This window comes from Chelonia mydas, chromosome 14 (assembly GCF_015237465.2).
Source record: "Chelonia mydas isolate rCheMyd1 chromosome 14, rCheMyd1.pri.v2, whole genome shotgun sequence".
Lineage (NCBI taxonomy): Eukaryota > Metazoa > Chordata > Testudines > Cheloniidae > Chelonia > Chelonia mydas.
The window spans coordinates 17,470,506-17,497,174 of record NC_051254.2 but is presented as its reverse complement, the minus strand read 5'-3'; the positions used below and the strand labels follow the sequence as shown (position 1 = coordinate 17,497,174).

Sequence of the window (26,669 nt, the reverse complement as noted above, 5' to 3'; positions counted from 1 at the left end):
CCCAGAAAAGGGCAGTAGAGACGGTCTTCCAAGCCAGAGGCAGATTAGGGGTTTGTGAAGCCTGGGGACAGAGCAAGCGAGGGCTTCTCACCCCTTCCACCTGCAGTATCCCCCCACCCCCTTCCGCTCGGCACTCCTGCCGGGGAGCGGGGTCAAGGCGTGGGGGCTTCCCCCATGCCCTGACCATGCTCCCTGGCAGGAGCGCCAGGTGGGCAGAGCAGGTCGGGGTGTACAGGTCCCGTTGGCCCAGTGGCTAATCCACCACTGCTCCAAGCTGCGTAGTGTGGCTGCGTGAGAGGTAGCCAATCAGGGGCCAGCAGCCTAGTATAAGAAGAGCTGCAGCGCCAGCAGGTGTTCAGTTCCTTGCTGGAGCTGGACAAGTGTGGATGGTGCGTAGATGGCTGATGGAGCTGCAAAACCTCCGACAGGGCAGTGCTGCCAGAAGCCGGGGAGAGCGAGAGGGAGCCCTGAGCTGGTTGCTGGAACTCCATTAGGACAAGGCCCTGAGGTAAGGGTGAAAGTGGCACAGGGAAGTGGCTCAGGGGATTGTACCAGTGACGCCATTTATTTATTTACATGGACACAGTGGATGGTTGCCATCTATAGGGTCCCTGGGCTGGGATCCGGAGTAGCGGGCAGGCCTGGGTTCCCTTCCCGCCCCTCTCCAGCCATTGGGAAAGTGGCCTGGAATTTGAAGCACCGCAGAAGAGGAGTTGAACTGTAGTGGCCCAGCTGGAGAGCTGCAGCCCAAAAGGACCTGAGAGGATGAAGACATTGCCCCCAGGGTGGGAGCCCTGATGCACTGCTATTCTGGAGCAGGGACAACTTGAGAGAGAGGTTACAGAGGGCACAGAGAGAGGCCTCTGTTGGACTTGTACCTTGGAAGGGGTTTCCTTTGTTTTTATTTCAAATACGGACTGCGTGTGACTTGGCTGGAGGGCTGAGTCACTGAAGACCCACCACAAACTGATAGAGAGTGAGTGCAGGCACACACACAGACATGGGGGACGCTCGCGAGAGGTGAGTGCACCCCATTACCCTTGGCCAGAGCTACCCAATGTTATACCCTTTTCATCCTGCCTTGTCTTGTTGCTACAAAATAGGCTATTTCTGCCCCATGTCTTTGTTGATCTACCTTCACAGTAAGTGCTGGTCATGCTTGGGAGGAGGGCCCTACCATGGTTAAGGAGTGTTTTGCTGGTTCCCTGTGGACTTATCCCTCCGCAGCTGGGTTTCCGAGGCTTCTGCCTTCTGCAAAAGACTTGACAACACTATAACCCACTTCTTCTCTCTGCAGAGGGCTGGGTACAGCTCCTTTCTGATGCTTGACAATGGTCCTCTGGCTAGAAGTGGAAGTTTGAATGTGGCCAGCTGGAATCTGAGCCCCTGCCAATAGGGATAGCATGGGATTTAGAAAGAAATTACTTTTCCCAAGGGCAGGTTAGCCCATAATTGCCTGCTGCAAGGTTTCTGTCTTGAAAGCAGCTGATGCTGGCCACTTTCAGAGACAGGACAAAGGAATAGAGGGACTCCTGGTCGGAGCCAGTCTGGCACTTTCTATCTCCCCAAATACTGATACATTGAGTGGAAGCATATCATGCAACCATACCATTACTATGCTGACCAGAGCATGCCTCCCATGGGGTTTAGAGTCTCTATTAAAACTCAAACCAGTGTGTCACTAGACTCCTGGGAACTGACTTTTCCCAGCTTTAACTGAGCAGAGAATTACTTCTGAGATTAGCACAATGGACTGCTTTTTTTTCTCTCTTTTTTTCCCCCCAGTGTGCAGCCTTCAATTGGAGCTGTGGGCACTCAGCACTTTTGAAACCCAGGCTCAGTGTGACCCACAGGGTCATGGACTGAGGTGTACTTTTTCTTTCTCTTCCCTCACTGTTCACTGGTTGTTGCATGGCACTCAGCTATTGGGCTTTTATCCCTTCATTGCTCAGGGATGCCAGTCTTCAGAAAAGCCCTAGATCCAATAAACCATTTGCTACGTATTTGGCCTGGAGTGGCTCTGGACCAAGAGGGAAATACTGCATTGTAGGCCCTGAGGGAGGAAACAGCCTGTCCTACCAGGGAAGCGTTTGCCCTTGTAGAAAGAAACCACCACGGGGCATTCTCTTGTCCTCTGTGAGGTAAATTTGCAAGGCACTCTGAGCAATAGCTGAACTTCTGACCCTTTATGGGCTGGAGCAGCCAGAAGCCAGTAACTCAAATTAAATAATCCAAGTGCTGTGTGGGAAATGCCTGTGCTCCCTGGAATGAGGCATCGGGGGGGGGATAACTATCTTCCAAAACTGGCATGGGATGGGCAGAGGGGGCGAGCCAAGCATATTCCATGATTCCTAAAGAGCCAAGTCATGCCTCCTTCACACCGGCGGGACCTCAGCCACGCCTGCAGTACCCCTGCTGGAGTCAGTAAGGCATCTTGTTTGAGTACAGTGAACCGGAGATGGCTGCTGGAACTAGGGTTGCTGGGGTTGTGGCAGCACCCCCTGGCTTGAAGTGGTTTCCATCATAAGCAGGGTTTACAGTTTGGTTCAATGGCTCTCAGCGCTATACAAATTGTTCAAGCACCGCTGCCCACGCTGTGCTGGATTTTTACTGGAAAATAAGTCATCTGAAGGGGAAGTGTAGAATAGGTTCTGGTGGTTTGATCTGGTGCTTTACTTAAGGGTAGAGAACAGGCGATAGCACTGGCGGTGGCACCGAGGAAAGGCTAAGTCTCCCCCACAGAATTCCTTGAGGGGGGCTGGAGTCTGAGCGGCCGTATCTGTGCTCTTCCACAGCAGCTGCCCTGTCCCATAGGCCTGTGAGCTGCTCTTGGCTGGGAGGGGAAACAAATGATTGCTCCTGGCTCAGAACTGCTGCAAAGGGCTATAAAGGCCCCAGGAGGGCTAAGACCCTCTTTTGCTTCATGTAGGCATGGGAGTCTCTCCAGGCTGACTACAGGGTTGGGACTCTGAGGTTGAGTGTTTTGGAGGGGAAATAGCTGTTGTTTGATGTGGGGGAGGGGGGATAGTGAGAGTGTATGCAGGGGGAAGGAGAAGTGAGGGAAAGATTAAAAATGAGTGTAAAGTATCCCCGAGTAGGAGCTAGGCAGGAGGGAATAATCAGTTGCGGAGGTCTGGGAGAAAAATGCAGAATCCCATAGTCAAATCTTTGAGAGGAAGGAAGGATGGAAGCAGAATGGGACTTGGAAGGAAAATACTAAATATATTTTTTAAAATTAATCAGAATGAAGGGACCTGAGGAAAAATGCTGAGAACTTTATTTTTTTCCACCAAACAATGCCCTCCTTTAGTTTAAGAAAAAAAGAGTGTAAATAGAAAACCCAAAGTCGAGGGTGAGCAATGTAGAAATTAACTCTTCTTATGAGCTGTTTAGGCATAAACAGATGACAGAAATGTCCGTACATTCAGAGCAATTATGGGGAGGCAGCGCAGTCTTATGGTATCGTCACTGGCCAGGGAGTCAGTGCTCTGGTCTATGCCACGTGCTATGTGACTTTAGGCAAGTCTCTTTGCCTTTTTGTGCCTTTGTTTCCCCTTCTACTCTGTGTCTGTCTTCTCTGTGTAGATTGTAAGCTCTCTGTGGTAGGGACGGTCTCTCAGGAGGTGTCTGTACAGTGCCTAGCACAGTGGGGCCCTGATCCCAGTTGGAACTCCTAGGCATGACTGTAATAATTTGTTGCCCCTGTATGCTCCTTATTGCTGTTTAGTGAGTTGCAAGATGGGAAAGAACAGTGGTGAGAGGGAAAAGGTGCATGAGCTGAAAGAACAAAAGGGCAAGACAGTATCAGTAAGTTAATTCTTTGTGTAAACTGTCTTAGAAAACTGGCTGCAAAAATGTTATAAACATTAAGCTTAAATGTTCAGAGAGACTGAGCCCCCACAGCTGCCAGGGGACTCAACTCAGGTTGCAGATGCTCTTCACTTCTGACAAAACTCAGTGTTGCTTCCCCTGCTGCTGAAAAGGGGAGTGAATCTTCTACAAGCAAATTAATTAATCAGCCCCTTTTTAAGCAACCTTCTGCTTGATATTTGCTTTCTAGAATAGGGCTGCATCACTTTCACTCCATTTGATTGCAGGATTCAGAAAATGGGTTGTTCTGTTATGAAATGACTGTTGTTTTGAAGTTCAGTGCTGTGTGATAAGATTGTCATTACACCTAGAAAGCAGCAGAGTGACTGGAATGTTCCTAGAACTGCATTGCCAAGAACTGACATGTTTGTGGAAGATAATGCATGGGCCACCTGTAATTGTTTCTAATATGGGAACACTGGGAGAAGAGGAAGTGGAATATAACTGCCCTTCTGAAAAACTCCTATAGGATTTAATAAGGATGAAATGAATAGGGTCAAGCACAAATTAAATAGAGTCCTTTCAAATTATTTCAAGTTTTATAAAAAATTAAGATACAATTATACCTTTTCTATAGTTTGTAAACCAGCCCATGGAATTGTATTATGTGTGCAGTAGTGTTGTAGCTGTGTTGATCCCAGGATATTAAAGAGACAAGGAGGGCGAGGTGATATCTTTTATTGGACCAACTTCTATTGGTGAGAGAGACAAGCTTTTCAGTTACACAGAGCTCTTCTTTAGGTCAGGAATTACATGACAGGAATTTAGTTCATCACAATGTAGAGGTTTGGTTTAAACTTCCTACACAAAGCCTTTAATTGTCTATCATTTGATAGGATTCTTCCATTAACATGGATCCTAAAAAAAGTCTTATGTTCAAAATGATCATGAGATTAAAAATCTGAGTTACTGTTTTAGAATTTCTCACTAGCTAGGGGTTCATCTGCAGGCAGACACAAAATTCCAGGCCAAGAGTTGAGACTAATGTTAGTGAATCAAATATATCATTCAAGTCTGTGCTAGAATCTGACCGGTGAGGGACTCCCTCAGTGTGTTGTTCCTTAGCCTGTAAAATTCACGGCAGGAGGAGTCCATAGTCAATGCTGCATCGGGATAATTTTATGTCCATTGGGCTCAAATAAGGGTAATCAACTTTCATGCTTCAGGGTTGAAGCTGCTCACTGCTGTGGTCAAGAATTATATTTTCCTTCCATGGACAGTAACAGTATTATTCAACTGGTCAGATGCATTAAGAGTATTTTTGTCATCTGTTGAAGTCTCAGGTGTTGGCCAGTACCAGAAGCAGAATACTGGATTTGATGGCCCAGTAGTCTGAGACGGTCTGGCAAATACTACGATAAAGCTGTTTATTTTAGTACAAAAGAGGCTGGCTATATATTCTCATTAAAATGCTCTTCCTAGCCAGGATCTCCTAGGGAGCAATGGTGCTTGACTGTTGCTAAAAATAATAATCACTGTAAACTGGTGTTCAACTATAGCAACAAGTAATGTATAGTGCTACACTGTGTTTCTATGAGTAAAGAGAAGAGATTGGATTCCCATGCCCACCCGGGACTTGATCCAAAGCCTCCTTTTACTGACATCCATAGGCTTTGGATCAGGCCTGTAGAATAGAACAATACAACCACAATGAGTAGGGTGAATCTGAACTTGATTTATTGTCTCACATGGAAGGGAACTCTAGATCCAAATTGCTGAGAGGAGAGGAACTCACAGATGGAAAGAGATCTGAGGAACTGCCAAACTCCATCCCTGAGACCCAACTGTTTTATGCATCATGTAAGAAAAAGATAAACAAATGCAGAGAATCAGCAGCTCTTGGAGTGGTACAAACAGTCCATTTAAATAGAACTTGTCATCAATCCTGCTTTTGTCCCCATGTTCCATTCCTGACAGTGCTTAAGTTCATAACAAGCATGAAGGGTGGATAAATCTGTGTGTGTGTGTGTGTGTATGTATATGTCTCTGTACTTGAGAGGAACAGGGCTAAGTAAGACTTGCCTTAGCAGAAAAACTTTCACAGGTGCTTTCCATCACAGCAAGGATTACAGGGAACATGACTGGGCTCAGCTGGAACAAATTACTCCATCAAGTGGATTGAGGGTTTTGAGCCATTTGTTCTCTAGCTTTAGATAGAACTAAGAACAAGTCCTGGTTTGAGACAGAGAAAGATGTCTGGGAAGAATCCTTTCCTTTGTGGCTAGGAGCAGTCGCCCGAGCTTAACAGTGGGACTTGTTTCTTCAGCATTTGCCTCTTCTCACTTAATCTGCCATGGTAGGTCTTAAGCTTTACATGTAGAACTTCAGCCTTCCCTTAAGTGGGAGGGGTTGACCCAAATCTTCCTGCTATTCAGATTATTAGCTTTGTGCAGTGCTTTGCATGGTTCCTGCCTGGAAGATTGTTTAGTTTTAGACAATAAGCAAACAAAGGTAGGGAATTGACATCAAAACATGTACATTGCATTATGTAGGACTGGCATGTCTCTCTTCTGGTTCTAGTTTTTTTCAGTTTGATGTGAAGTGTGTGTGTAAAAGTATAATTAATTACATGTCTGACTCTCACCCCCACAAATGATTTTCCTTTACTGTCAGCTTCCAAAATAGAGCTTATAGCTCTTCTCTGCTATGAAAACCTGGGCTGGATGTGCCATATTCACTACACCCAGTGGTGCTGCTCTCCATAGTAAATCATAGTGGGCATGGACAAAAAGGCCCATAGTAAAAAACTCAATAGGACATCTCTTGTGTGTAAGGTCAGGCACGTATGTAAGATATGGGTACTATAGATAATGAATACCAAAACCATAGAATGTCTCATTCATTTGCTGCCCATCTCTTGTAAATTTTGTAGTTCAGTCAAAAAGCAATAAAATTTCTCTGGCATGACTTCATCTTTATAACTCTGTGCTGCTTGTATCTCTATTACCCTCTAAGTTACACAGCTCTCCTCCCCTTTATATTTTCTCTGTTATTTTGCTATATATATATAAAGTTGCCAGTGCTTCAGTTAGGGCCTTGGAATACGTATCTCCTGCCAGATAACTTACTTATGTCCAAATTTCTTCCTAATTATACAAACCCCTCTCCTTTTTATTACTGCAGACACGCAGTACAAATATGAAAGCAACTAGGCAGCTATCATTGACCTCTTCACACACTGAAGACAGTTATATGCTGGCAACATTGTACCCACCAAATAGCTGAGCAATGAACTTGTTGGGAAAAAGTAGAAAGGGCAGTTAGATCCCTACAGTCCATGGTTTATGGTAGAGGAAGGTGACTTCCTGGTGCATTACCAGCTACCACTACAAGCACTTATGTTGCAATGTCCATATGGAAATATCATACAGGTCCCGCAGCAAACCTGAAGGAAAGTGAAACCTTCTTTAGTCGTATCCAATAAAGATTACCAGTCCTCCCCCACCCTCACTTATTATTGGGCCTGCTTTCATGTTGGCATTTCTTCTTCCTGGGATTTATCTCTGAAAGCTATTGTTGTTCTCCTCAGCCCTCACTAAAACTGAAGTGTTGCAAGAAAGCAGGTGAATTTGGGCCTTGTAAACCTACCTAGCCCTTACCACAATTTCCGGCCAGGTACCTAATAAACAAACAAAACCCATCTGATAACATTGTTTGATCAGCTCCAAAGCTCACCCGGCCTCAGGGGATTGGATACAATATGTACTAGTTGATTGTGGGTAATAAAATCTAGTCTCCCTGTGAGCAAATGTCTCCTTTAGAACTACAGGGATTTAACACAGCTGTTAAAAGTCTCAGAGGGTTTCCTATAGCAGTGGTTCTCAACCAGGGGTACACAGAGGTCTTCCGAGGGTGCATCAACTCATCTAGATATTTGCCTAGTTTTACAACAGGCGACATAAAAAGTACTAGCAAAGTCAGTACAAACTAAAATTTCATACAGATAATGACTGCTCTATGTACTATACACTGAAATGTAAGTACAATGTTTTTATTCCAGTCAATTTACTTTATAATTATATGGTAAAAATGAGAAAGTCAGCAATTTTTGAGTAATAATGTGCTGACACTTATGTATTTTTATGTCTGATTTTTGTAAGCAAGTAGTTTTTAAGTGAGGTGAAACTTGGGGTATGCAAGACAAATCAGACTCCTGAAAGGGGTACAGTAGTCTGGAAAAGTTGAGAACCACTGTTCTATAGCATGTCTTATCTTGCTCTGTCCAGGTTGTTAGCAGGAGCTAAAGGCGTGCATCCATTCTGGCCACTGACCCAGCTTTTCCCTAGGTGCTGCTGTGTAATATGCTATCTGACAGGCGTCTCTATTTATTAGTGAATAAATATCTGTGTTCCCTTGCATTCAAACACTTCTCAGTATAAGGCAGTAGGCTGAATATTTCCATTCTTGTGTTAGCAGCTTGTGAGATTTACAATGGGTTTATGTGATGTGGCACTGTCATAAATATAAAGGGAACGGTAAACACCTTTAAATCCCTCCTGGCTAGAGGAAAAACCCTTTCACCTGTAAAGGGTTAAGAAGCTAAGACAACCTCGCTGGCACCTGACCAAAATGACCAATGAGGAGACAAGTTACTTTCAAAGCTGGAGGGGGAAACAAAGGGTCTCTCTGTGTTTGTGTGATGCTTATGCAGGAATGCAGGTCAGAATGCCTGTAAAAAGTCAGTAAGCAATCTAGTTAGATATGCGTTAGATTCTGGTTTGTTTAAATGGCTGATAAAATAAGTTGTGCTGAATGGAATGTTTATTCCTGTTTTTGTGTCTTTTTGTAACTTAAGGTTTAGCCTAGAGGGATTCTCTATGTTTTGAATCTGATTACCCTGTAAGGTATTTACCATCCTGATTTTACAGAGGTGATTCTTTTACTTTTTCTTTAATTAAAATTCTTCTTTTAAGAACCTGATTGCTTTTTCATTGTTCTTAAGATCCAAGGGTTTGGGTCTGTGTTCACCTTTGCAGATTGGTGAGGATTTTTATCAAGCCTTCCCCAGGAAAGGGGATGTAGGGTTTGGGGAGGATTTTGGGAGGAAAGACGTTTCCAAGCGGGCTCTTTCCCTGTTATATATTTGTTAGACGCTTGGTGGTGGCAGCAATTAAAGTCCAAGGACAAAAGGTAAAATAGTTTGTACCTTGGGGAAGTTTTAACCTAAGCTGGTAAAAATAAGCTTAGGGGGTTTTTCATGCAGGTCCCCACATCTGTACCCTAGAGTTCAGAGTGGGGAAGGAACCTTGACAGGCACTCTTTTTGTTTGTATTGGGCTAGCACCTAGATGCCCAGCACCATTGTGCTGGGTGCTGTACAAACACGTAACAAGACAGCCCCTGCACTAAAGAGCTAGCAATCTAAATATAAAACAAAAGATGACAAGTACATATGACCAATAGATGAGGGGAAGCATAAGGTAATGTGTTGCCAGTTCTCATGATTTTAAACCAAAAATCATGAGACTTGTGACATTTCTTAAAGCCTCCTAGAGTCATGTGATTATGTGAAAATCTCAGCTTTCGTTTAAAAAAAAAAATCAATAATCTCCAAAACCTGAAGAATGTCCACTTTTTTTAATTCATGATTTTGGGGGCCTGACTCATGATTTTAGGAGACTGGGGGTAGCTTGTACCAGGAAATAGGTTCATCTATTTTGCAGGGCAGGAGTGATGCGGGGAGTAAAGAAAATGTTTTGAAATTGCCTCATTTACACATCACCTTCACAGGCTGCAGGGACAGGAAAACACAAGATAATCATGGAACTATGCAGCCATTAGCAACTCCATAATCAGACTGGGTTTGGGTTTTCCACTTCAAGCTTGTATTGAACATCTTGGCTTCATTCCTATTCTGTAAGTTCTCTGTTCCAATGCTGAATTCACCCTCCATCCCCAGTCCAACGACTTCTTTCTCATAGGGAACTATCACTCTGTTAGCTGCCCCAGTGTTTCAAGTCAAGCAGAACCTCTTTAGATAAAAGCATATGGCTTCCAATTAGAGCCGATCACCTTTTAGAGCCAATAAAGCCAGTAGCTAGTCACCTGATCTGGTATTTCAAGGTACATTAAGCAGCACATTTCCTCCATGCTGCTCACTGGTGTTCCAGGCAGGCAACTGCATTAGCAAAATTAAACCTCATGGAAGTGAAGCAGCTGCATAACTAATAGAAATGACAAGAAGTGTGTAATGGGGGGACTGGGAAGCTTAAGATTTATTCCTCCCCACCCAAAATAAACCTAGTAGCTGGTGCGGCTTTGACATGCTCCCACACCTCCTTCATCATATTATTGTTACTGTAGCACTTAGAGAACCCAATTAAGATTCAGGATCCCATTGGGCTACCTGCTGTACAAACCCTTAGTGTGCGAGAGTGCCTGCCCTGAAGAGCTTGTAGTCTAAATAAATGTGTCTGGGGAGAGGAGAGGAATCAGGCACATGGAGGGGAAGCAAGTTGCCCCAGGTGACACAGTGGGCCAGTGGCAGAACTGGGAATAGGATCCAGGTATTCTGAGTCCCAGTCCAGTGCTCTAGCCACTAGATTATGCTGGCAGAGTTAACCTTCAACTTCAGACGTTTGTAATTGCAAACTCTGGGCAGGTTTGTGAATCAGGGTCAGTTAAAGGCCCTTCATGTAAAATTTAGGGTTTCAATGCGCATCCTGAAATTGAAACTGTCTGAGACAGTGCCCTGAATGTTGGGTTCATTTGAACGCTCAACCGAAAGCAAACCCCTGGCTGGCTGGGCTGCAAATACTTGCAGATGGAAACTGAAGGAAACATTTGCATGGGCCCATTGGTGTGAAACAGCAGAGTCCAGCACAGCTCTGCTTTAAACTGCGGTGCTGAAGGAGCCTTCCTAATCCACCCTGCCATCTCCACTTCATGCACTGGTTTTGAATGCAAAGTCTTGCATATGCATTGGGACCTGGTCTGTGCTTAGCACAGATGTGAAGGATGATGTGCTTCCACTTAGTGGCTGGAACAGATAACTCGGTGCAGCAATGGGGTGGAACTAGCAAACCTCAAGTTATCACAAGGAATAGTACCAGATGCTGCAGCCTCACTGGAGTGTAGTCAGGCACCTTGCCATTAACAAGGACGCCAATAAGGGGGGTCAAGGGAGGGCTTGTCTACACTCGCAATTTACAGCGCTGCAACTTTCTCGCTCAGGGGTGTGAAAAAACACACCCCTGAGTGCAGCAAGTTTCAGTGCTGTAAAGTGCCAGTGTAAACAGTGCACCAGCTCTGGGAGCTGCGCCTCTGGTGGAGGTGGGTTTTTTAAAGCGCTGCTGCACAAGCCATGTGACTTTAGCGTTGCCAGTATAGACTAGCCCTTAACTACGGCGCAGCATTAGTGTGAAACATAAGTTCTGCAGAGCAGAGGTGTCCCTGGAGCAGGGAGTCAGTATTTTATTTACAAACAGAGGCAGGGTGATTAAGATAAGAAAGGGCTGGTGATTATATTAAGGGTATGAAAGTTTAGCTTGTAAAAGAGGAATCCCTTTGTGGAGGGGGGCGAGGTTGTTTTAGGGCTAGTCCACACTGGCAGCGCTGCCATGGCAACGCTTTAACATGCCCTGTGTCCTCGCGGCAGAGCGCTGGGAGAGAGCTCTCCCAACGCTCTAAAAAGCCCACGTCCATGAGGGGTGCAGCTCCCAGCACTGGGGCACTGTTTACACTGGCGCTTTACAGCACTGAAACTTGCACTGTGGGGGGTGTTTTTTCACACCCCTGAGCGAGAAAGTTTCAGTGCTGTTAATTGTCAGTGTAGACAAGCCCTTAGAGAGAACAGGGGATTCAGACAAAATACAGCAAAGCACTGAGCCTGGTTACATTCAGAAAAGGGGGAGATGGGGTCAATCCCAGGGAAGGGCTAGCAGTGTACAGAGAAGTTCCCTCTTTACCTGTGGTACTTATATGGTCTCATCACCGTAGTATCTGATGCTGCGCCTCACAATGTCTAACCTATTTCTCCTCCCAGCCCCTTGGTGAGATAGAGCAATGCTGTTATCCCCATTGTACAGGTGGGGCATTGAGGCACAGAGAGACTAATGGCCAGATTTTCAAAGGTATTTAGGCACCTAGTGGGATTTTCAAAAGTGCCTAGAAGTTTAGATGCCTTGTAAACTCTCCCCCCCCTCCCCCCGATGCCTAGCTTCATCTTTGGGTGCCTAAAAACCTTTGAAATTCTGTCCTTAAAGCACTGGCCTGGGGTCAGACAGGAAGTCCATGGGGGGAGTGGAACCCAGGTCTCTGAGGGCTAACTCTGTATCCAGCAGGCCAGCCTCTCTCTCTGCTGCATGCTGCAAAAAAAGAGGACTCTGATAGATGGGAGAAAAACCATGGCGGACAGTTCTCTGAGATTCCAGCACACGCTCCCAGGATGGATGTCGTGGTTGACAGCATGAAAAGCAGCACAGAGGTTAGGAAGGATGGAGAATGAGAATCAGATGAGAAGAGATCACTTAACTCCCCAGGGGTGGCAGGTTCTGCCCCATGCTGGGTTGTACAGCAATGGCTGCTGTATAATTTTACATTTTAACTGAAAACCATTTTGTTCAGTCATTTTTTGTTCCAAGTTTGAGAAAAGGAAGGAATGAGAAAGTGTCATATAAGTATCCAATGTGTTTATGCCTCAAATTCTTAGTGTTTCAGCTGTATTCAGGCCAATTCCAGAACAAAGAACAGAAACTGCATCCACAGAGTCCGTAAAGTCGATGATTATTGTCATGATTTGCATTATTCACTGGGTACCATCTCTGCGCTCAGCACTGTTCAGAATATGCCAGAAAATCCAGTCCCTGAGCCAATGCATATAAGATGTGTAACTCTGGATAACATGGCTCAGATATTTAAGTACGAAGCATATAGTGATTGACCGCACGTTATCAAATGTTCACTGATGTTTATATCTATGAGTGGAGGCACTGATGTCAATAGAAGTTTTACTTGATTAAGGACTAGAAGATTTGACCCTCCAACTTTCTTTCTAAAGGTAGAGCTGCCCAGAGCTCCCGTGCCCATTTATTTTCCTTTCCTGCCTGCAGTTGCCCTGATATACCTCAGAAGTCTCAATTTTTTTCTCAATTTTAAAATATAGAATTTTCCTGGAGTTTGGTTTTAAATATTCTCCTGTGAGAACTGCCATTCAGTTGTTGTAGTATTGTGTTTAAAGGCTAGTTTACTTTCCAGAAGGCTCTTAAACAGAAATAAAAGCAGTGTTGCCAACTTTCATGACTTTCGTCACGAGTCTCATAATTGTTTTCCTTAAAGCCCCAGCTCCTGGAGTCAAGTGGATATGTGATGATTTCAGCCTTCATTCTTAAAGAAAAATGACGTTTCTAGTCCTCGTGGCTGTGGAGAAAGCTTCAAAATGTGACCCCAGTGTACTCAAAAAGCAGGAAGCAAATAAAAAGAATCCCAAATCTGTTATTTTTACATAATCTCATGATTTTAAAGCCAATCCCATGATTTTTGGTGAGCCTGATTCATGATTTTTGAACATTTGGGATTGGCAATACTGTGAAAGTGACTTGAAAGTGTCAGTTTCACTCCTGTTTAAGGTTAGTTTCTAATCTATTATTTGTAGTGAGGTAACACCCCTAGAGCCCCAGCCAGGTGCAGTATAAACTCAGGGGGCCTTGCCCTAGTAGGCTGTTTCCAAAGTTAAGTGATCTATTCCAAGCTTTATGAACTGGAAAAAAGTGATAGGAAGTAATCTAGATTTTTCTACAATTGTTTCAATTGTATTCAAGAGTTAATAACAAAGAATATACATTAAAATTTTAAACCTAACCAGTGTTCCTTTAGAGACTTGACACAAGATGTGAGAACATGTTAGTATTAGAGCTGAGCGGGTCTAATATTTATTTAATCCTCTTTTTTTATATAGGAATTAGATACAGTACCCGATCAGCTAATTTCTAAATTATTGTCTGCAAAAAACCCCTAGAGTTTTCAGGTGCGAAGTAGCCCTTGGAATCACAGTTAAAGTTGCACTCCCCACCCCACCCCTACCAAAATCTGAAATGGCATCCCTGGCCATTAACCCCACAAGAGGGAACTTGGGCAATACAGGAAATCAGAAGCGGGCAAACTAGTCCCACCCTCTAAAATCCCATCTGGGTGGGGATTGGTGTCTGGGGGTTATGAAGGGAGCACTGATGCTGCGGGTGAGAGACTCTTAATCAGTGTTCGATTCTCTTGGTGGGGAAGGTGGTTCTTGCTGCTTACAAAGATGTTTAATATTTGCTTAACCCCTTTCTAGCTAAATGCTACTCCAACACCCATGGCAGTATACCAAGTATGTGATGTAGCGCTGTGCATACCAAAGAGCATATACCTAATATACAGTGCAGGAGGAGTGTCTCTGACATCCACCCCATGCCAAGCCACTCCCTAGAGCTAGTACATCTCCAGGCTATGCTTCTTTGCAGCCAGGGATGATGCTCAGGGGGCCAGAAGTGAAGGGGTTAAATCTGTTCAATTTGTGAGGCGGTTGTTTTGGAGCGTGTTGTGAGACCCTATATGAGCTGCGCTCTGGGGATAGCTGCGCACTGATAAGGACCTTTCTCTCAATAGTATTTCCTGTCCTGGTTAAATAGAGGAAAGGGCCACTGGAAGCAGAGCAGCAGCAGGGCTGTCTGGTGCTGATCCTGAAAGACCACTGTGTGCTTTGATTTTGGTTTTATAATTTTTTTTTTGACGTAGCTGTTTCAGAAAGAGAACACTTGCAACGTTGGCAAGAGCCAGCAGCAGGGGCTTGTCAAGGAGTGTGGGGGACCTGGACACTCAACACCCTTTGGTTTCCACTGGGATTCAGGTACCTGACCCCTTTGGCCTGGCTGTTGGTGGGAAGCCTGTGCATTCCTGCTAGCACGGTGCTTGGATTCATCAGAATGACTGGTCCCCAATTCCATGAGCACCAAATGTCACGCAGATAGTATTATGGGATGGAATTTCAGCTAAACACCAGGGAAAACTCCTGGGGCTGAGCTGTATTCGAGTGGAACGGTCTCACTGACCTCAATGCCCATGATGACAATGTTGCCCCAGAAGTCTTCACTAGGGGTAGCCATGGGGGATGCTGCCGTGTGTACCGAGCTTGGGTGTCTTTCCTACTATCATCTGAGCAAGGTTAGGCAACATGGTGCTAAATCCACCTCAGCCCTGTCTGCGCTACATCTTCCACTGCTGCTGCACCACTGGTGAATTACAAGCACCATGTTTGCCAGTGTAGCTGCACCTGTTATCAAAGCAGTTAAAGCCCTGTTGCTTGAGTGCCTTGAAAAGCAATAAGACAAAGCAATGGGGAGCATACTGTAGGGAAAAGTTCTTCTCTGGTAGGGGGATGGACCTAATAAGTCTATTCCATTTTATTTATATTCTCAAGTAGCCATCCTCTAGCATCACTCATGCTCCTGAGCCCTGTTTGCAGTGCTGCGTCCCCTGTGCTGTGTCTTAAGGAATGTACATCCATCACATTGCATTTCAAAGCCAGGACTGTGCTCCCTTCTTCTTTCCTATCACTGGGGTAGAGCAGCAACTACGATTTCACCTGAAGCTGATCGAGCCCAATGGCTACATCAGGAGTAGCAGAATTTATTGCAGTCATGTCTCCTTCATATTTATAAATTGAGCAGTAGGTAGTGATATGTTCGGTGGTCTGTCATGGAAAACAAGTTATTTGTCACTGGTGCATGAGAACTTAATGTTGCAAATACCTAGGGTTGCCAGGGGTATGGTGTTCGACCAGAGTGCCTGGTCGAAAAGGGACCTGGTGGCTCAGGTCAGTACCGCTGACCAGGCCGTTAAAAGTCCAGTTGGCGGCACGTTGGGGCTAAGGCAGGCAGCAGGCTCTTTGACTGCCCTGGCTCTGCGCAGCTCCCCGGAAGCGGCTGGCGTGTTCGGCCCCAGGCACAGGGGCAATCAGGGAATCTCCACGTGCTGCCCCCAGTGCTGGCTCTGCAGCTCCCATTGGCTGGGGACTGCAGCCAGTGGAAGCTGTGGGGGTGCGGCACCTCTGTGCAAGGGCAGCATGCACCACACAGAGCTGTGTGGCCGCGCCTCTGCCTAGGGGCTGGACATGGCACCACTTCCAGGACCAGGGCTGGTAGAGAGCCTGCCTTAGCTCTACTGCACCACCGATCGGGAGCCACCTGAGGTAAGCGCTGCCCATCTGGGGCCCATACCCTGAACCCCCTTCTCCAGGTAGGAACCTCCTCCCGCCCCCCAACTCCCTCCCAGACCCTGCCCCCCCACCTGCACCCCAACCCCCTGCCCCAGGTTGGAACCCCTTCCCTCACCCAAACTCCCGCCCACATCCCACACCCCCTTCCACACCCCTACCCCAGCTCTGAGCCCACTCCCACACTCCAAACCCCTTGGCCCCAGCCCAGAGCCGCCTCCTGCACCCCAAACCCCTCATCCCCAGAGCCCCCTCCCGCATCCTGAACCCCTCATTTCTGGCCCCACCCAGGAGCCCTCAACCCCCTGTCCCAGCCCAGTGAAAGTGAGTGAGCGTTGGGGAGAGCGAGCGATGGAAGGAGAGGGGCTGGAGTGAGTAGGGGGGCGGCTTCAGAGAAGGCGCGGGGCCTCAGGGGAAGGGGTGAGGCAAGGGTGTTCTGTTTAGTGCAATTAGAAAGTTGGCAACCCTACAACTACCCCTTTCCCATATGACGATGCTCTCTGGCCTGGAGTAATCTGAAATCGGCAGCCATGAAAGCCAAATTCCTCTCTGGATTTAAGTCAGCAGCTCGATGGAGTTGCAGTTGTAATCTTCATGAGCATGCGCAACTGCTTGAGCTCATTAATGTACATCCCACAGCACTGCCTGTGCTCCAGTCCCTGTGTCCTTGAGCTGCGAAATGAACACCTGCATCATGTGGCATAAAACAGCTTTAATGTCATTACAAAGCCTTCTTATCCTGTTACTGGGGGATCTGATCCCTTAGTTGCCTTTGGCTTTAGGTACCATTTTTGCAATCTGTGTAATTTTTTACACCTGTCAAGTAGGGCAAACGGGTGCAGGCAGGAGTCTTTTGTTTGTCGTCATGTTCTTAATGGCGAGTTGAACGTAGTGATGGACTCCCGATATTTTTAACAAGGGGCTCCCACAAAAACTCCTCTTACCATTCCCTTCTTCACCTGTTATCTGAAAGCCTTCCTTCAAGCACAATAGCTACCTCTGGCAACTAGCCCCTCCCTTTAAAGTTAATATTTGTTTGCCACGCTCTTACACAGACGTGTGCATCCCCACTGCTTTGTCCTGTCCCCTATAATGCTAGGGGAAATAATGTCAATTTGGAGTGCCTCAATTTATGGGTACCCAACTAGAGCCATTGAGGGTTTGATTCTCTGCCCCCCCCAAGTCATGCTCAACAATCTCGACTCCAGCTGAAGTCATGGGGAGCTCTGCACCTCTGAAAATCAAGCCCAAGGCATCGCAAGTTACACACCAAAAACTGAGGGTCACTCTTGGAAAATTTGACCTATTGGGTATCTTCCGACTGGTAGACAGAATTATTCTGTTCTATTTAGATTCTTATTCTATGCCCATCACCCTGGTACCTGGACACCTTCCAGAGAGAGGTTCTTGCTCAGTGCTGACTCCAAATGTGAATAGAAAATTGCCTCACAGCTGGATACAAAGGTAACCTCCACATTGGTCCTCTGTCCATTTGCAATGCTCCTCCTAGACCCAGCTGCTTGAGTTTGCAGCAGCAGCTCCTGACCTTGGCTTATATTGCTTATTAACATAAATAAACTGGGGGATAATTCTTAAAGGTAAAAGCAGTCGGGCCCTTCTGCATCATCCTAAGCACTATTGACAGCCCCAGCTGGACAGCTGCTGTCTCTGCTTTACAGACTGTGCTGGGGGTGTGGCACAACTGAGGAGGGCTCGCAGACCTGTCAGGACATCTCATTTTTAAAACCCCTTTTCTGTCCATGAATATTAGCAGCACACTCTTGCTCTCAAGCTGAAGTTGAGTCCCTGGGTTATGGTTCTGTCTGAGCTCTTGTATGTGTCCTTTCTATTTCTGGCTTCCATCCAGCACTGGATCCCCCTTTTTGTTGTTGTTGTTGCTCCTGTTGTATTTTGCTTTGAAAGAAGCAAAATGCTGCTCGTGCACAAGAGAAGAGTGGAATCCGCCAGCAACTATTAGCAGAGGGATGTCCTGGAGGAGGCGACTGGACAGTATGTTTGGGAGAGAAGTGGGCCTGGGGAGAAAGGAACTATGTAGCAAGGGGAGAGGAGGAGAAGTGGTCCAGGAAGAATACGGACAGGCAGTAGAGTCAGGGGAGCAAAGAAGAGGGATGCCGGGAATGAAGAGCAGATGTAACTAATGTGACTTTCTTTTTCTCCCATAAAGAAAATAATCCCCTTATGTGAACAGACATAATATATTAATCGAGAGGTTCTCAAACTGTGGTTGGTGGATCAGCAGTGGTCTGCAAGCTCCATTCAGGTGTCTGCGGATAGTTCCCTCTAAGGTGCGTGCCTCGGCAGCCGCACATGAGAGAATGAAGGGCCACCCACCTAATTAGTGGAGCCATGCAGGCCTGGCTCCACTAATTAGGTGCCTGGACCCTGGAGAAGATGCACATGTAAGGTGAAGTGGTGGCCTCGGGGGGAATAGTGGGTAGGTGGGAGGGGGCAGTGAGGTGAGAAGCGGGGGTAGGGGGAATTTGGGACGTGTAGGGCTGCAGCGACCAGAGAAAGAGGTGACTTTCCCCAGCTCCAGGGCGGTGACTGCCAGGGAGAAACCCCCTGTCTTTCCCAGCCCCAGCTTCGGGGCTGCCATGGTCGGGGAGAGAGGGCAGATCCATTGCATTAGAAAGGTAAGACTACTGATATTAAAATATGAGTTGTGTGCTTTTATTTGTAGAACAAAAACAGTTTATTATTAACTTTTTTATATATATAGTGCTTTTATCCAAAGCTCTTTACAATTGTTAGCTAACTGTACAAATAACATTTGGAAAGATCATTAAGTGGTCCACCGAGACCCTCAGCAATTTTCAAGTGGTCCACGAACAAAAAAGTTTGAGTACCACTCTATTAATCCTCCCCTCACATTGCTCTTCCATGTAAGCCATGATGGCATCTGTCATAGGCAGCCGGCGTGATCATGAATGGAAGAGGGGGCTGTGAATAAGGGAGGCATGCCTGGGATGATCTCTCTGTAGAGATGTGGTCCATGCTGTGGAAAAGTTTGAGACCCCCTGTGTTAGGATAACTTGCTCTCCCTTGGACCAGATGCTCTTCTAGGCCCCAATCTAACTCCCATAGGAGCTGACGAGAGAGGCTTTCCATTGACTCCAGTGGGAGTTGGATCAGACCCTTAGGAAACAACGTGAGCTGTGTTCAAGCAGGAAGCCAGTGGCTCTGCCCACAACACAAGTACTCTCATTTGGGAGTGAAGAGGGAGAAGAAAAGGATGGTTAATGGAACAAAGGAACAAAGGGAAGGAGGAGAGAGACAGTAAACAAAGCAGGGGATGCAGATTGAGAGAGTGGAGAAAGTAGCAGAATGATGAAAGCTAGAAAAGGGGCGGGGGGGGGAACACTCTCTGCAGACACATTCATGTGCCAGTGCACATCTGAGTCTGAGGGAGGTACTGAAGGTGGCAGTGAAAACTGTCCTCTCTACTATCCCTCCTTGCACAGAGATCAAGCAATTGCAGACAGCAGCTGTGGGTCTTGTTGTCTCATCACATCAGATTTGCTTCCATGTGCCTGAACAAAACTCTTTAGTCTCTGTCTTAGTTTTAACGATTGGGGACAATGTGCACTTCATTTTGTTAAGTTTCCCACAGCATCTGCTTGAAATAGAAATGACTCGTCAGTTGTAAGATACAACATGCACCTGCTTAAGATCTTTAGTGACTTCAGCAGGGCTGGCTTGGGGTGTATGTCAGGTTAGAATGGTCTCTGAAAACCCTCAGGTTTGGTCTATCAGTATCTTAGCAAGGATGATGGTTCTGCTTTGCCACACTTTTCCTGTGATGAGGATGGCACCTCTCTCTACTTCAGTAGAAACTAAACAAATGCAAAGCTGGAGACTGTAGGTTGCTTGAGCTGCTCTATAGTCAGCTCTCAAAGCAGAAATCTGTTCTGCATTTGGGTGTAAACCCTCCTTTATGATAGTTCTAACGCTACCTTGGGGCCAATGAGTTTGCTCTTGTAAACTTCAACACTGATATGACTGTAGATGTTGGACCATTGAAAATGTACATACAGGTCTTTGCACCTACCAAGTGCACATGCACACAGTTCTGTGCATGCTCAAGCAAAGTTCCCCTTGAAAACTTACCCCTCAATGCCCTATGAGGCACTAATTACTAAAGACAATTAGGGTAAATACATCCCACTCTGACCAATGAAGTCAATAATGCAGATGACAGTTATGCTGACACAGATGACTAAATTTATGGCCATTAACAAATTCAGCAAATTTACCTCCATTATTCCCCTAAAGCAAAAGCCTCGCAATTCATTTGCAATTGATTTCCATAAAAATTGCCTACAAACTAACCTAGTTTCACGATAACACAATTTTTTCAGTTTCAGTGGTTGGAAGATCACAAAGAAAACATGTTAAACCCAAGGCTGTAGCAGAAAAATAAAGTTCCAGCAAAACAAACCTCTAGGCAACTTTGTAACTATCAATTTATTTCAGAACTTCAAAGAGCTAAGACACAACACAGCATGTTTCTCCATCTGGTAGGTAACATTACAAAAACGCAGACCAATTTGTCTCTAACTTCCCTGGCCTGAAAACATCTCTGAGCTGAGAGATGAGGCAGGGAAACCATTGTGTGTCAGAAAAATTATGAATAAGAGTAACACTTAGAGAGCTTTCTCCTGCAGGGCATAGGGAGGCAGATCTTGATGTTCTGCTACTGCGTGAAACTAAGTGAGATTGACCAGCTGTCCCAATATTATCAGGATTGTCCAGATATTAGGGGCTTTGTCTTATATAGGACTCTACCCCCGTACTCCCCGTCCTGATTTTTTCACACTTGCTATCTGGTCACCCTAAACTAAGCTGAAAGGAGCACCGGGTGTAACCTGAAAGCTATTTAAAGGAATGACATTGAGGGGTTGAAGTGGGAAAGATGCATAGCTTTTCTTGTCTCTTTCTGTTCCCTCAAAAGAATCCACTGTCTCAACTCTGCTATGTCCAGAAGTTGTTACATCCAACAGTTGATTGTAAGCCGGTCTCAGTCTAGTTCCTGGAGAAGACGTGTCCACCAAATCACAACCGCCATCACACTTCGCACCTTTATTGTCAGTTGCTACAGCGAGGACAAGAACGAAATGGATGCTGATGCTGAATTCCCTGGATCGAGAGACATTGGCATGACGTTGCTGGGGAAGCTTGCTCTACTACAGTCTGTTGCTGAATCTGTTCTGACGCTACACAAATGCCTCTTGGCTCCAGAACTTTGAACGTGGCACCTTTCACTGGGAATAAATTAACTTCAAAAGAGTTTCTGTAGCAATGGTGGCGTTTTATGAGAAGGGTAAAGACAAGGCAAGAGTAGTGCAAATGGCTGGCATTAGTGCTTTTGGAGAAACTAATACTTAGGGTGTCTACTTTCGGCATCTATTAAAATACTGAGGCAGAACCATGGATTTCTGCCTCCATTCTTCAGTCCCATTTGTAGGTCATCAACTTAGTAAAGTAGGCTTTCAGAGGTCAGTGGAAAAAGAAAATGTGGTTTTGCTCTGGGTAATTAAACTTCCGTATGGTTGTGCTTGGGTGCACATCAAATATAATGAGCTTGAAAATCTTCCACCATATCACTGATGTTTTGAGGGATGTGAGGTGTGTATCAAGCTGTTCTGCAGTGGATCAAGAGCATGAGTACCAGCCTCAGGGCAGTCTGTTAAGAAGCAGGGCATAGACCCAATATGAGCTGTAAGTTCTATACACAGGACTTGTCCGTACTTAAAATTCTGCAGCTGCCCTACTGTAGTGCTTCAGTGAAGACATTACCTATGCTGACGGAAGGGCTTCTCCTGTTTCAACCCATTTATCCATTTCTAAGGGCATGTTTACTTACAATCACAGCAGTAATTACTGTGGTTGTTCATATCCATACTACTCTCCTTCTGTCACCAGTATGCATCCTCACCAGGGGATGATTTAAGAGGGGCAGTGTGGGGGCTGAGAGCCCAGGCTCTCAGCTCCATACACAGCTCCCCACCAGGATCCCAGGTGCCATCCTTTTAGCTCCCTGGCGTAGCCGGGCTCCCGTCTGAAAGCGCCATACCTGGAGTCTGGGGGCTCCCCGCTCCCAGCCAGGCTGTGCCCTGAGCTCCCTGCAGGGAACCCGGTGACTGCACTGAGGCTCCTGAATCCCTGCTGGGAGCCCGACTGCAGCAGGGAGCCGAAAGCCTGGGGAACAGTCAGGCTCCCTGTGGGGAGCCAGGAGCCTCTGGGCAGCAGCCGGGCTCCCTGCATGGAGCCGGGCAGGCATTAGCCTGGCTGGCAGCAGGGAGCCGGGCAGGCATTAGCCTGGCTGGAAGCAGGGAGCCTGGGGCACCTGGATGCTAGCTGGTAGAGCCCTGTGTGGATACAAAATTTATATCTGTGGATATTCGTGAAGCTGCAGGTCTCTAGCGACAATGAGCAGACCAGCAGGGCCATGGCCAGCAACCAGGCCAGGAACCGCAACAACAAAAGCAGCAGCATATTGGGTCACTGGTCACAGGGGAACCAGCACCCAGCCTGAGCATCTCCTCTAGTGCGGCTGTACTGACCCCAGTCTTGCCCGCTGGGTGGGCACTAGGCTCACCGGCAGCTGTCCCTGGTCACACTAGTGTATGCAAGCATTTTGCACGCTCCCGGACAGGAGTCCCATCCACGCAGGCACAGATTGCTTTGAGCATTTGCTCTTCATAGGGTGCTAGCAGTCACCTGGTGCCAATTTCTGTTCCCTAGTTAGATAACTGAGATTTACCAACAGGAATAATGTGCTTTGGGTACAAGTTTGTAAAGATGCCAGCAGCCATCCTGATAACCAATGGGCTGAGCACGTGGATTCTGGCAAATTGAAACTGAGCTCTATGTGTTTGTGAATATAGTCACAGGTTCGTCCTGTCAAGTACATGACCCGCTCTAACCACAAATGCAACAGCCTCTCTCAGTCCAAGGCAGAGAGAGTGAAAGATTCTCTGTCCGCACTCACCCATCCCTTCTGGAAGATAGGTCACTGCTGCTGATGGGCTCCACAGAAATCCACCTGAGTCTGGGGCAGGGAAGGGAGAGAGGGAGGGCAAATAACTCCCCAAAGAGTATTGGGATGATGCTGCATCTGGCATAGCATCACAGTGACTTTTTTGTTTTCCTTGCCTACTTTATGCTTCCCTCACAGTGAAGTCCTCCGTAGCATTCAATGGAGTCTTCTCAGTGCTGCCAGATGCTGAGCTGGCCAGTACCCCTCACTAAACTCCTGTTCGCAATGTGCTGTTGCAAAGAGAGCTCCCTGATCTGGCTGGCACACTTCAACTAGGTCAGCGAAGCCCCTCACTTTACCCTTGTGTCCGCCCTGAAGCTCTGCCCCCCAGGCCTTGTGTGGGGCATGGTCTATCTGCCCTTACACTGATACAAATCTTCAACAAGACCTTGGCCCTAGAATCAAATTAGTTACCCTAATTATTATTTGGGCTTCTATGGTGCCTTTCATCCTAGGACCTCAGAGCTCCTTAGAAAGGTGTGTGAGAGTCATTACCCCACTCTACAGAGTGGGAGACTAAGACACAAAGAGGGAAGTGACTCAGGAGCAGGGGAAGGTCTCTAAAAGTGGGGGGGCCAACTGTGCCCAAACTGTGGCTCTGCCCTTGCACCACCATTTCCCCCGAGGCCCCTCTCCCATGCCGCCTCTTCCCCCAAGACCCTGCCCCCTGCTCGCTCCCCTCCACCCCTTCCCCCCATCACTCGCCCTTACAGCCAGTAAAAAGTGGGAGGGACCATGGCCACCCCTGCTCCGGGGCCCCAGAAGTGACTTGTCCAAGGTCATGTAGCAGCTCCGTGGCAGAGCCAGGAATACACCCTAGTTCATCTTGGCTCCCAGTATGCTGCTCTGACCACTAAACCAGGCTTCCTCCTTGCAGACTCCCAGAGCAGACAGTAAGTTCAGTGGATAGAGCATTGGCCTGGGAGTCAGAAGACCTAATCTAGTGCCCTGACAATGGATCCTAACTTGGGATAAGAGCATTTGTTGCTCCACGCTCTCAAAAGACACAGTTAAGGGGGCATACACTGAAACTGGCTTGCCACTAGATTAGGCCACTGGTCCCTGAGGCACCCTTTCCCTGGCCGCCTAAGAAGTTCCCTGCCCATGAAGTTGCTTTTGCTGTCATTGAAAGGGTAAATTCCATTTAACTATAAATGCTAATGCTCCCTCATGGAGAGTAAATGACAGTATCCAAGTTTAACCTTTCCTGCTGAAAACAGATGTGTGCGCACAGCACTGAAGTGGCCATGGTTTGTAGCATATAGCTATGCCCTTGCATTAACTCAAATTCATCTCTCTTCCCCTCTCTGATATAGTCACTGTGACGCCTTGTCTTGCGCATCACAATTCACTAGACTCTGCTGAAGGCTCCTTCCTTTTGCAGTTGACTGAAAACTGCGGGGAACATTTGTCACAACTTGGTTCTTTTGCATCAGCCTATTTTCTACATTGGGTGCCAGTCTCCAAGGTTCGTCAGCTCTGCTTAATGCAAGAGCCATCCTTTCACAGAGATACAGGAAATTAATTCCCTTGCGATTAACCATTGCGAGGGGTTTTGTTTCTTTTAAAATTTTACCTACTGTTCCTCTCAAGCAACATAGATTTTTCTGGGTTCTCGCAGATTGCACTGCCTTTATTTCATGCACTAGAAACCACCCTAGTAAAAAAAAAAACCCTCATCCAAGTGCCACCCCTTTTTTCATGACTGTCCTTTTTCCATGGAGCTGGACTCCCAGCAAGTGTGAGGGTTCCACAGCTGGCTCCGCCCCCATGACGTCCATCTGCTAGCTCCTGAGGGCAGGCAGGGCCTGGCCACTTTCCCCTGTTGCTACAGGCCAGGAGAGAAGCCCTTCCAGCTGCTACAGGATGGAAGATCCTAAGGCTTGCAAAGGAACACACACTTTCTCTGGTTCCTTCCTTACTCTACAACATAGGGCACATGAGTGCTGCACTCCCATTGGTATTGCCTCCTCTGGGATTCTCTGGTATAGCTGGACCATCCACCTGCAATCAGCTATGAGGTATATGCTGCCTATGCTGCCCTTTCCTCTTCTGTTCTCTGCCCTCTCTAGGGGTGGTGGCTTCCCTGCTAGGCCTAGATCCTCTGTCTATCAGTCCATGTTGGTGGAGGGTTTACAGATTTGTCTAGCATCGCATTGCCAAGAGTGGATTGAAGCTAACAGGGCCCCCAGAAAGCTACTTCTGTTGCCACCCCTGTTTGACTCTACCCATTGTCTTCTGTGAGGTTGCTCTCAAACTTGCAAGAGGACTTGGAAAGCCCCTATTATTTTGGAAACATGGATGTGTACTATGAATGGCCAGCAAGATGTGTGGATTAGGTAGCTTTTCAGCCCCATCTAGTCAGAAAGGATCAGCTCTCCAATGAACTTGGTATGGGGACTGCAGATGATAATACTGGTACCCTTTGTATTATGGAGTCAAATTGCTAGAGAGAGTCATAGATTTTTTTTTTTAAGGCCAGAAGGGCCCATTACATCATCTATTCTAAGCTTCTGCACAGCACAGGCCATAGAATTTCATTCCGTGGCTCCCGTATCAAGCCCATAGGTTCTGATTGAGCTAGAGCAACTTTTTTATAAGGACATCTGAGCTTGGTTTTAAAGACATCAAGTGATGGCGAGTACACCACATCCCAAGGGAAATTGTTCCAACGGTTAATTACCCTCACCTTTGTCCTGGTTTGAACTTGTCTATCTTCAGCTGCTAGCCATTGGATCTTGTGCCTTTACCTAATAAAGAGCCCTCTCCTATCAGAAATCTTCTCCCCATGCGGATTCTCATAGACTAGGATTAAATAATCTCTGGGAAGCGCTAAAGATATTGAGCTTCTTAAACCTGCCTTACACTGAGAAACTTTCCAGGCTTCGAACCATGCTTTTCTGAACTTGTTCCATAGTCTGCATGAAAAACAGCATTGGAAGCATGCCATGAGTGCACCGCTATTTCTGCCAGGCAAGATTCCATAAAGAAAAGTGAGCAGGACGTGCAAGGACATGGGATCTGTATGATGGTAAAGAACATGCCAAAAGCAGCACCGCTACATCCATGGAAATAGCCCACTCAGTGTTAATTTTCCCCAGTACAGATGGGGAAACTGAAATACAGGGAGATGAAGTGACTTGTCCAAGGACTCATAGTAAAGTCAGTGACAGAGCCAGGAATAGAGCCTGGGTACCTGAGGCTCTGCCTTCTGGTCAAGGCATGGGACTATCTTTGTTCAAGAAAAGTTAGATTTTCATACTATGGACATTAACAGTCCCTTTAAGAGTTTGTGAGAGACACAAAATTATATACCCATATACAGAAAAACAGATAATATGCATTTTCTGGCATACCTCTACGTTGTCTTGAATGGAGAGTGTTTGCCTGCCAGTGTGCCAAATATGCATGTGTATCCATGCACGTGCATGCCTGAAAGTTGCACACGTTCTTTCTGCTCCTAAATGGCCTGCAAATAGCCCATCCTGTGCTAGTTGAAGAAACTGTGAGGGGACGTACATCTGCTCTGAAAAGTGGGAAGCCAGGCAAG

The 26,669-nt window shown here is 46.6% G+C and overlaps 1 long non-coding RNA gene across 1 annotated transcript; it reads left to right on the top strand.

The window, feature by feature from the left end:
• The first annotated feature begins 370 nt into the window (after positions 1-370).
• Positions 371-21,922, top strand: LOC122462953. Its single transcript, XR_006285860.1, has 3 exons — positions 371-508; positions 17,412-17,523; positions 21,032-21,922. It is a non-coding gene; the product is annotated as an uncharacterized LOC122462953 (long non-coding RNA).
• Positions 21,923-26,669: the final 4,747 nt, after the last annotated feature.